Source organism: Sceloporus undulatus, chromosome 2, assembly GCF_019175285.1.
Source record: "Sceloporus undulatus isolate JIND9_A2432 ecotype Alabama chromosome 2, SceUnd_v1.1, whole genome shotgun sequence".
In the NCBI taxonomy this organism is placed as follows: domain Eukaryota; kingdom Metazoa; phylum Chordata; class Lepidosauria; order Squamata; family Phrynosomatidae; genus Sceloporus; species Sceloporus undulatus.
The window spans coordinates 228,224,637-228,236,366 of record NC_056523.1 but is presented as its reverse complement, the minus strand read 5'-3'; positions in this window follow the sequence as shown (position 1 = coordinate 228,236,366).

The following is an 11,730-nucleotide window of genomic DNA, read 5'->3' as shown; positions in this document are numbered from 1 at the left end:
TTATTTCTATTTCCCGCCTCTCCCTGCAGATCGAGGCAGGATTACAGCAGTCAGCAAATTTCAACAATAAAAACATATTTCAACAATATTAAATACATTGCATAAAATATATATACATTACTATCAATACAATACAGCTGGTTGACTCTCCGTAAAAAACATACAATGTTGACAGAGGTGACAATTTTACAGCAGGTTTGTGGGTTGGCTCGCCGGAAGAGATCCGTCTTCAGTGCCTTCTTGAAAGCTAAGGTGGTAATGAGACGGTTCTCTTCTGGCAAATCATTCCACATCTTGGAGACCATGGCGGAAAATGCTCTGTGGGAAGTGGTCACTAGCCTGGTATTTACGTTGACGTAGTCTAGTGATTTCTTCCCAGCTATTCTGATAGTGCGGGGTGGATTATGTAGGCGTTCCCTCAAGTAACTCGGGCCCAAGCCATTTAGGGCTTTGAAGGTAATAACCAACACTTTGTATTGTGCCCGGAAGCTAATTGGCAGTCAGTGCAGAGATTTTAGTATTGGTGTTTTATAGTCAAACCTCTATGCTGCAGTGACCAATCTAGCTGCTGCATTTTGAACTAACTGAAGCTTCGAACTTGGTACAAAGGTAGCCCCATGTAGAGCAGAAATCTAAACAAGAGATTACCAGTGCAAGTACCACTGTTTCAAGGTGCCTCTGGGCCAGGTAGGGGTGCAGTTGGCGTAACAACAGAAGTTGCTACCAAGCACTCCTAGCCGTCGCATCTACTTGAGATGACAACTGCAGAGACGGATCTAAGAGTACTCCCAAACTACGCACTTCGTCCTTTAGGGGAAGTGTGACCCCCATCCAGGACAGGTTGGCAAAGTTCTCTGTCTGGGCCAGGGGATCCTATCTGTTTTCTCTGGATTCAACTTGAGTTTGTTTTCCCTCATCCATCCCATTACCGACTCAAGGCAGACATTTAGAGGAAAGATGCCATCCTTGGTCACTGCAAGAGTCGGAGACATAGAGAAATAGATTTGGGTGTCATCAGCATACTGATAACACCACGCCCCATGTCTCCAGATGATCTCTCCCCACGGTTTCATGTAAATGTTAAATAGCATGGGGGACAGGATGGCGCCCTGAGGGACGCCAGATGGCAGCTCTCTCTTGGAGGAGCAACTATCCCCCAGCCTCAGCATTTGGAATCTACTCGAGAGGTAGGACTGGAACCACTGGAGTGCAGTGCCCCCGATGCCTAACTCCCTCAGGCATTCCAGAAGGATACCATGGTCATTGGTATCAAATGCTGCTGAGAGGTTCAAGACCACCAGCAGGGTCACACTTCCCCTGTCGATGCCCAGACGGAGATCATCGACCAAAGTGACCATGGCAGTCTCAACTCCATAGCCCGCCCAGAAGCCGGTTTGAGATGGGTCTTGATAATCGGCTTCATCCAAGACAACCTAGAGTTGGAAGGCAGCCACCTTCTCGATCACCTTGCCCAAGAATGGTAATAAGGAGACCGGTCTGTAATTGTTTCTGATCAAAGGGTCCAGGGAGGGTTTTTTCAGAAGTGGTTTAACCACCGCTTGTTTAAGCTTAGATGGAAATTTCCCCTCCCTGAGGGATGTGTTGATTATAGCCTGAAGCAAAGTTGTTACTGCATCCCCTCCTTGAGCGGTCAACCAAGATGGTCAAGGATCAAGGGGGCATGTTGTCTTCCTTACACATCGAAGGAGCTTGTCTACTTCATTGGTATTTACAAGCTCAAAGTGATCCAGTCTAACATAGTCCACAGAATCACTGGACATCTCTCTCATAGTTTCTGTTATACTACTGGTGTCAAGATCAGCCCTTATCTGAGAGATTTTATCAGCAAAGAAGTCATTAAATAGGTCATAGCAGGCTTTAGTTGGTTCTAAAAGAGGGTCCAGGGTGGGAGATCGCTGGATTAACTCTTTAACCACCCTGAACAGCTCTGCTGGACGAGACTCTGCTGATGCAATACAAGCAGCACAGAATGAGTTCTTTGCTGCGTCGATTGCCACTCCATAGGAATCAAGAAGAGACATATGGTGTGTCTTGTCAGATAATCAAATCGCCGTCGTTCCCAACCATAAAACCCTCTAGGGCTTCTTGGAACCTTTTGGGTTCCATCAGCCTTCTAAGGCAGACCATTCTAATTGGTCCTCTACCCCCAGGGGGGATCTGGGTGGTGGCCTTCAGTCCCACCTTGACCAAAAAATGGTCTGTCCATGACTGGGCAGAGGTTTGGATTACTTCCGTAATAAAGACCACATCGAGTGTGTTACCAGCACAATGTGTTGGCCCGAGATTATTTGGGACAGGCCCATGGCAGTCATGGAAGCCATGAATTCCCGAGCTGCACCTGTTAGATCTAATGAGCTGGCCTCGAAGGGGATGTTGAGGTCCCCCAGGATGATAAAGTGTTGAAAGACTGAAATTTGCTGCATAAGATTGCTTCCTTGGAGAAATATTCATGGTATGATTGTCGTGAGATACATTCCCCTTCTACATCTACCTAAATTTTTGTAGAAGTTCTGTCACTGAAGAATAATTGTTAGCTCAATAGGTTCATGCAATAAAACTTTTGATATTATCTTCATTTTTCATGAATACAAAATATTACAGAACCTTGTCCTGTTTTTGCTATCCCAGTGTCCCGTTTTGTCTCAAGAAAATATGGTCATCCTAGAACTGGAGCATTTGTGCCTATTGCGACAAGGCTGGAATAAAGAACACCTCCAAAATTTGAACCTGACTAATTAGAGGGAATACAAGCCCTCTGGAATAGGTTGAAAAAACTCATCTGGGCCCCATTCCCACTGGCCCATTTGCCCTGGATGGAACTGGGCAGATCCGGGTCCTCCCTTTCGAATCTCTCCAGAAGCAAGTGCCCACTATCATTTACCTTAATTAGGGTAATTTATCCCTCCGAAGTTCACATTTGCAGTACCGGTTTAAAATGAAGGCTTCTTTGCTGTCAATCAAATTCACTTCCGCTTTCGTCAAAGGTGACATTTCCTACAGCCATTGGCCAACGGAATGGGTGCTTTCCCCCCTCCTTTTTAAAAAAAAAAACTGGCGGCAGTGTGCGCACATTCTGTCAAATTTAAAAACTTCCAGGTGTGTGTGTGTGTGTGTTGTGTGTAGAAAAAGCATGCACATATTGTATCAATTTGCCAAATTGAAAGGGAAACATTTGTAACATTTGCATTGTAGCATTTGAATATTACACACAAAATAATAATAATAATAATAATAATAATAATAATAGTAATAATAGCCTCCTGCAAAGTGAGGTGATGTGCTGGGAGCAAGCAAACAAAAGGGAAATGTAGCACAAGCAGATACATTCTATCTATATGTATCACCCTGTAGAAAAAGCATTTGCACAGTCCAGTGATGGTGAACCTATGGCACGTGTGCCAGAGGTGGCACTCAGAGCCGTCTCTGTGGGCACACATGCTGTCGCTCTAGCACAGAGTTTGCCCGAGGTTCTACTAGAAAGCCCGAGGGACGTGGACTTTGCAATACATAAGTGGGTCTGGGTTGCAGTTTGGGCACTCGGTCTGTAAAAGGTTCTCCATCACTGGCATACGTCTGTCAAAAATAAAAAGAGGGAAAATATAAATAAATAAAAAGCTGCCTGCGCGAGGGAAGATTGTTTGTTCTCTCCCTCCCTCTGACCATTCCTCCCCTGAACTTGACCCTTTCTCTGCTCCTCCTTCTCTTCTTCCTCCTTCCTCCTCCTCCTGTGCTGTGTAATACCCAGCATGCTGATTCATCCCAACAATGAGGAATTCAGTAAATTGCACCTTGTCATGTGCAAATCCAGCCTCTAAATCATTCCACCTTTTACTTACTGTTGAAAGTACAAAACAGGCCAAACAAACACACCCTGAGCTAAAAATGGGGAAGGGGAACGTCCACATGATAACACAGTTGCAACCACAAACATTGCACTGGAGTGCGTATATTCAATGCATTTGTGACGAAAGTGTGTTGCAGAAGAGAATCCAATTTGCAGTTTTTCAAAAGGCAAGTTTCTGAGGCGTACGAGATATTTTTGGAAGGCTCATATAGAGAGTGTTTGGTAAAAATCTCATAATTTTCTACCAGAGGGAAGCTGCAGCTGCGGGTTCTTTTTATGCTGCAGCGGTGGTGTAACAAGTGCGCCACTGGCACACTTGTTACGTAAGCACCACACAGTGCCGTGCGGATGCTACAGAGCACTTACGTAACAATGGCAGCACCCATGTATACAGGGCAGCACCATTGTTACGCCCTTGTCATGTGCTAGGGTTGAGGGGTGTGTGGGTGCGCTTATGGATTTGTAATTGGTTGACCGGCCGAACCCAAAGGGTGCTCAACAATGGCTCCTTTTCATCCTGGAGAGAAGTGACCAGTGGGGTCCCACAAGGTTCTATCCTGGGCCCAGTGCTATTCAACATCTTTATCAATGACTTGGAAGAAAGAAGTGGGGCCATACTTATCAAATTTGCAGATGACATCAAATTATGAGTAGTATCTAATACCCCAGAGGACAGAATCCAAATTCAAAATGACCTGAATAAACTGGAAAGCTGGGCCAAAAGCTAACAAAATGAATGTCACCATAGAAATGTACGGTACTGCACCTAGGGTGGAAAAATGAAATGCACAGATATAGGATGGGGAATACCTGGCTGAATGAAACTACATGTGAAAGGGATCTAGGAGTCCAAATAGAACACAAGTTGAACATGAGTCAACAGTGCAATGTGGCAGGTAAAAAGGCTAATGCAATTTTAGGCTGCATCAATAGAAGTATAGTGTTAGATCAAGGGAAGTAATAGTGCCACTGTATTCTGCTTTGGTCAGGCCCCACCTGGAATATTTGTGTCTAGTTCTGGGTACCACAATTCAAAAAGGGTGTTGAGAAACTGGAGCAAAGGTTGGCGACTAAAATGGTGAAGGGTCTGGAAACCATGCCCTATGAGGAACGACTTAGGGAGCTGAGGATGTTTAGCCTGGAGAAGGGAAGGTTAAGAGGTGATATGATAGCCCTGTTTAAATATTTGAAGGGATGTCATATTCAGGAGGGAGCAAGCTTTTTTTCTGCTGCTCCAGAGAACAGGACCTGGAACAATGGATGCACGCTACAGGAAAAGAGATTCCACTTCAACATTAGGAGGAACGTCCTGACAGTAAGGGCTGTTTGACAGTGGAACACACTCCCTCAGATTGCAGTGGAGTCTCCTTCCTTGGAGGTCTTTTAACAGAGGCTTGATGGTCATCATTCAGGGGTGCTTTGATTGAGAGTTCCTGCATGGCAGGAGTTGGACTGGATGGCCCTTGTGGTCTCTTCCAACTCTACGGTTCTATGAAAGAGATTCCTTCTTGCCAGCAACCAGTTTTTCCCATCAGGAACCTTTCCTAAGCTAAATATTATTTTCAAAGAAATCTTTTCTCACCCTTCCTTGGTGGCCAGGGGCAACAACTGATCTACCATCCTGTTTTCCTATCAATGGCCCAGAACAGACGGGCCTTTTGTGACACCCTCGTCACGTGCTAGGGTTTCCTCAGGGCGGTGCGCCCACATGCCCCTCAACCCTAGCACGTGATGAGGGCGTAACAATGGCGGTGCATTGCATATATGGGCACTGACATTGTTATGTAAGCGCCGTGTAGTGTCCGCACAGTGCCGTACAGCGCTTACATAATGAGTGTGTCAGTGGTGCACTTGTTTTGCCACCACCATGGCATAAAAAGAACCCACAGCTGCGGCTTCCCTCTGGCGGAAAATTATGAGATTTTCACCAAACCCTCTCTATAGGAACCTTCCAAAAATATCTCGTGCGCCTCAGAAACTTGCCTTTTGAAAAATTGCAAATTGGATTCTCTTCGGTAACACACTTTCATCACAAATGCACTGAATATACGCACTCTGGTACAATGTTTGTGGTTGCAACTGTGTTATCAGTTTTTGTGGACTTTCCCCCTTTTTAGCTCAGGGTGTGTTTGTTTGGCCTGTTTGCACTTTCAGCAGTAAGTAAAAGGTGGAATGATTTATAGGCTGGATTTGCACATGACAAGGTGCAATTAACCGAATTCCTCATTCTTGGGAATGAATCAGCATGCTGGGTCTTACTGCTTTTTGCAGCTGGTCATCAACCTTGAACTATAAGTAATGTTTGTTGTTTGTTGGGAAGAGGAAAGTCAGAGAAGTGACTGCCACCAGGTCTGAACTTCATGCTGAACAAAACAATGGACCAAAGGTCTGTGGTTTGTTGAATGACTTCTGCTGAAAATGAAACAGATCAGCCACAGGAACCACTAGCATACTGGCTTGTCTACAATATGCCAGGGTTCATGTGGAACATGGGTTTATTGTGATGCACAAATATAGTACAATCAACAAAAAATAGTTCCAAGACCACTTGGTGTATGTGTGCATGTATTTAGGCACTATGCTAATTATTCAGACATCTATTATAGCAGAACAGGTTGTTCATCTGGGGGGAGATCAGTTTCAGCTTTCCCAGGTTATCTCTTCAAATGCTGCAAAAAACTAACTTGACTTCCTCTGAACAAATTTTGCCAAGAAAACCCCATGATGGCTTAGGGTCACCATAAGTCAGAAAGGACTTGATGTCACACAACAGCAGAACAAAATACAGTGGGCCCTTGGTATCTGCTGGGGTTTGGTTCCAAAAGCCTTTCTGGTTACCAAAATCCATGCATGTGCCATTAAATACAATATAAAATATGTATAATGTCCCATTATATACAAAACAAAGTCCCATTATATACAAGGAGGTAGTAAAATGGTGTCCCTTAGATAAAATGGCACAATGAAGGTTTGCTTTTTGGAATGCATTTTTTTAAAAAATAATGAAGATAATTTTTATCAATATTGTTTTTTAAAAACAACATTAAAAAGAAATCACACTACATTTGTAACACTTGTAAATCACATACATTTTCACTATACAATTTGCACAAATGTTACTCAACATTACAGAAATCATCCAGACCCCATCTGTTACTTCATTGTTTACTTGTCTGAATGTATTATTTTAAGAGGGTATCTTGTAGTGAAAATATTATGTTCTCTTTCCTTTCTTTTCTAAGCTATAATTATCTCAAATGTACACATTTCCCCCTTTTTTCTCATCCAAACTGAGGCCCTAAACAGACCGGTGATAAACGCCAGCATTGGGCCAGAGTGGGGGCATGGTGACCACATGCCGCACACCCCATCTCTGACCCATGCCAGCGTGACACTGTACATCCCACTGCATGGCAGGAGACGTCACGGCACTCCCTTGGCCCAGCAAGGACACATGCTGCGGCAAAGGAGTGCCGAAAAGCCGTGGTGCCAGCAGCTATGGCACCCTTTCCATGGCGCAAAAAGAAACCACTTTTTGTGGCTTCTTTTTGCACCATGGACCTGCTGGGTTGTGGGCATGGCGTGTGGTTGCCATGTCCCTGATCTGATAAGGAAAGGGGTTGTCTGAAAGCCCCTGAATCTACCTTTAAATTTCATTTTATAACTTATTCCATTTCAATCCAGAATTAAGCCCACAGTAGATATTTCCCCCCATTTCTGGGTTAATATTCTAACATCTTTTTCCAATCCTCAATATAATTTTTAGAATTAATCCTGTTGTCATTTTATCCATTTCCAATAAATCTAATAACTTTAGTAACCATTCCTGTTTCAAAAAATATTTGCAAGCTGTGAATAGTTGAATCTGTGGATAAAGAAGCCGTACGATAAAATGGAACATGTGGTACCGATGATAGCTCTACAGCACCATCTATTATTATTGTTATTGTTATTTATATTCTGCCCTTTTCCCAAAAATGGGACTCAGGGTGGCTCACAATATTAAAAAAATAATACAATTAAAAGCATATATGCACAGTACAATTAAAAGCATACATTAAAATAGAATTAAATTATTATAATATTAAAACAAGTTACATGTTGGAATAATAAAATACAATTTAAAAAGATAAATGTGTTAAAATACTTTTAAAAGCCTCAGGGCAGGGGTGGAAGAACCTGCTTGCAGTGGCTCCCCAAATGAAGAGAAGCAAAAGCTTCTGTTCCAACTGCTTCCTTGCAGGCTCTTCAAATGGGCTTCCTCATTCGTGGGACATGAGGACACAGTCTGGGGGCATTGTCTGAATAGGTTGTCCTCCTTCCCCAATGGCCTTCAGCCTCTTGAAGTGTTACAGGTGTTTGTTATTGATTTGTGCCTTTCCCCTCCTTCTCATTGTGTTGCAGGTGCCAACTGGACCCACTGCCAAAAGGTTGCTCTTCATCCTCCAGCCGAGATGTTCCTGCTGTGGCTGGGATTTGTGCTCGTTTGTACCTCCATGGCCACTTCAGGTGAGACTCGATCAACCCACTTCCAACCCTGTCTTATCCTTCAAGAGTCCACTCAAATAGACCAGCCAAGCCTTTTGTGTGATAATTTAATTTAATATTTTTTTATTTATATACCGCTATTCCAAAGATCATAGCAGTGAACAGCAAGTAAGCTAATTAGCAAGTAAGCTAATTTGCCCCAGCAGTCTGGGTACTCATTTTAGCGACCTCGGAAGGATGCAAGCCTAAGTCGAGCTTGGGCTCTTTTGCTGGTCTTGAACTCGCAACCTTGTGGTTTTGAGTGAATGGCTGCAGTACAGGCATTTAACCACTGCGCCACCAGGGCATGTGCTGGGGGATTATGTTTGAGACTGTAGGTATCAGGGTCTCCTGTTCTGACAAAGCCAAGAAATTTTGGTTGCAGCAATCTGAAAAATTCCTTGACTTTACATGGCTTGCCTAATGGGAAAACCAGGCAAGTCTCATGATCAGAGGCATTCTTTTCCATTCTATTATTTCCGCCACACTTTAATTTATAGGGTTAAAGTAGGGATGCCATATCCCGCCTGCAGGCGGGGCAATCCCGCTTTTGGGGGTCCTGGCCCGGTCCTGGTCCAGTTTAGGTCCAAAAGCGGGGTTTGCCCCACCCGCAGCCACCCTCCTCCTCCTCCTCCGCTCCCCCACGTGCCCTCCTAATGGCCGCGGCTGCTCATGCAGCCGGTGGCCACCCACTTCCCCCTCCTCCTCCTCCTCCTCCTCTGTCTCCTCCTCCTCCTCCGCTCCCCTGCGTGCCCTCCTAATGGCCGAGGCTGCTCATGCAGCCGGCAGCCACCCACTTCCTCCTCCTCCTCCTCTGTCTCCTCCTCCTCCTCCTCCCTCGCACGCTGTTTCAGAATGGCCGCGCACGGCCACTCATGCAGCCAGGGGCCCTCTGCCTCCTCCTCCTCCTCCTCCGCCCCCGCGCGCTCCTTTTACATGGCTGCGCGTGGCTGCTCATGGGGCCCGGCTGGCCACCCACCTCCTCCTCCATGCCCGGCCGGTGGAAGCGCGCAATTGGCCCGCTTGCGTGGCTGGGCCCTGGCCACGCGTCAGCCTCCAAAGGGAGCTGGTCCCCTTAAGGAAGTGGAGGCTCAGCAGAGGAAGAGGAGGAGGAGACGGCGAAGCAGACTCTGGGCCAGAGGGAGGGGAAAGGGCTCTGGTGCCAAATACAAAAAGAAAAAGGAGATGCAGCAGCAGGAGAAGGGGAGGTGAGTGGCCATTTCAGGTCTCCCTTTTTTTTGTATTTATTCAGGGCAAGCCTGTTTAAAAGAGTCAGTGTGGTGCAGTAGTTTGAATCTATTTTAAAAATTATTTTTGGTTAATTTTTATTGTTATTAATATCCAAGTTTCCCTTGTTTTTTATTTTATTTTTTGCTATTTTTATTATTATTATTTGGCCAGAAAGGGAAGTACGTTTCTGCCATCTGTCTAGGAAAAATGCCAAAATGTCCTCCATTTTGATCATGCCTAAGAAACATGCGTATATATTAATATTTTTTAAAAATCATCAATTTTTTTGCATGTCCTCCATTTAAAAAAAACACATCCTACATTTGAAAATGTTGTCCTACCTTTGTCCTACATTTGTCCCAGTTTGGAGGTCCTGGCTTATGGCAACCCTAGGTTAAAGCCTTTTGGATTACATTTCCTAGAACACTCCAGCTAGTGTGGTTGTTTGCCATTCAGGCTAAGGTATTCTGTAATAAAAGAACATCATTTTTCCAAGCCTAGGTAATCCCCCAGTGAGTTCAATAGCACTCAGTTCTAGGGCATGTTTCGATAGACATATTAGTTTTTAAGAGCTTTCTACTCTCTTCTTTCAAAAAAAGGTATGAGAAGAGTGACACCTGCCTGTCAAGGCTTGTTTTGTCCTTTGGAGAACATTTCACCAGGAATTCCTCCTTTGAATATACCCTACTCAAACAAATGAGAATTTCAAACAAACATAAAAGACATATCCAGGGGTAGCTGTGTTGGCAATGTAGCAAATTACAATTACAATAACACCCCAAACCCACAAAACAGCAATACCTTTATTGGGACAACCAAATGCAAAAAACAAAACAAAATATGTTGCATGCTTTCAGAGCTCCACTGACTTCTTCATCCTGTAAAGGTGATAAAAATCATACAGGGGAAAATAATAATAAAAAAAACAACCCATGATGTTAGTCCCAAGCCTGCATTTTGTCAAGATGTGGCTGTTCTCAGCTCAGGTGGTTCTGGAGGAAAATCCATGCAGGTGGGCTCTTCTTCCTTTTGGCTATGTGGGAAATATTCTTTATTTCCTGGAGTACCCACATGGCCAGAAGGAGGAGCCTAGCTGCATGAATGGGATTAACATCATCCCCCCCTATGATTTTTAGCATATTTGTTTGATGAAGAAGCCAGTGAAGCTTCAAAACTTTTGAAAGCTTGTAACATGTATTTTTTAAAATTTGGTTGGCCCAATAAAGGTTTCACTGGGGCTTTTCAAACCGGCGCTTTGCGCCAGTCTGGATACGTGCTAGGGCTGCCTGAGGGCAGCGCCACCACATGCCCTACAACCCTAGCACATCGCGGCGGTGTGATAATGGCAGCACCCTGTATACACGAGCACCACCATTATAACATCATGGCCAAACAGCATGGCGCAGGCATGACACCCCCGCTATGCTGCAGGGCGCTTGGGCCGCCCTTTCAGCGTCGCATGAAGAAGCTCCAAAATGGAGCTCCTTTTTGCCGTATGCATTGCTGGCGCAGCCTTTACATGGCCGTGCCAGCAATGTGGAAGAGAAAGGGGCTGAGTGGCCCCTTTCTCCCCTTCCCCGCAGCTGTTGGGGTGTCCTTCCCCGAGGCCTGGAGAAGCTGCGTATTGGGGCCTCTGGGACTGCTGCTGCGGATGCCCAGGCCCCAATCTGGAGGGGAAAGGGGCGGGTGCAGGTCGCCTCAAAGGGGTAGTCTGTATTCCGCCACTGTTTTTAAGCATGAAACAGTTCTTTTTGTACTGTGTCCAAAGGAAGGCGACTAATATGGTGAAGGGCCTGGAAACCATGCCCTGTATTATATTGTAATCATGTTGGTATATTTGTCTGTATTTCCTCACCTCTTGAGTGTTCTTTGTTTTAAATTGTTTGTATGTTTTAATAATTAATAAAATGTAATTAAAAATAAAATAAAATGGTGAAGGGCCTGGAAACCATGCCCTGTGAGGAACGACTTAGGGAACTGGAGAAGTTTAGCCTGGAGAAGAGAAGGTTAAGAGGTGATAAGATAGCCCTGTTTAAATATTTGAAGGGATGTCATATTGAGGAGGGAGCAAGCTTGTTTTCTGCTGCTCCAGAGAACAGGACCCGGAA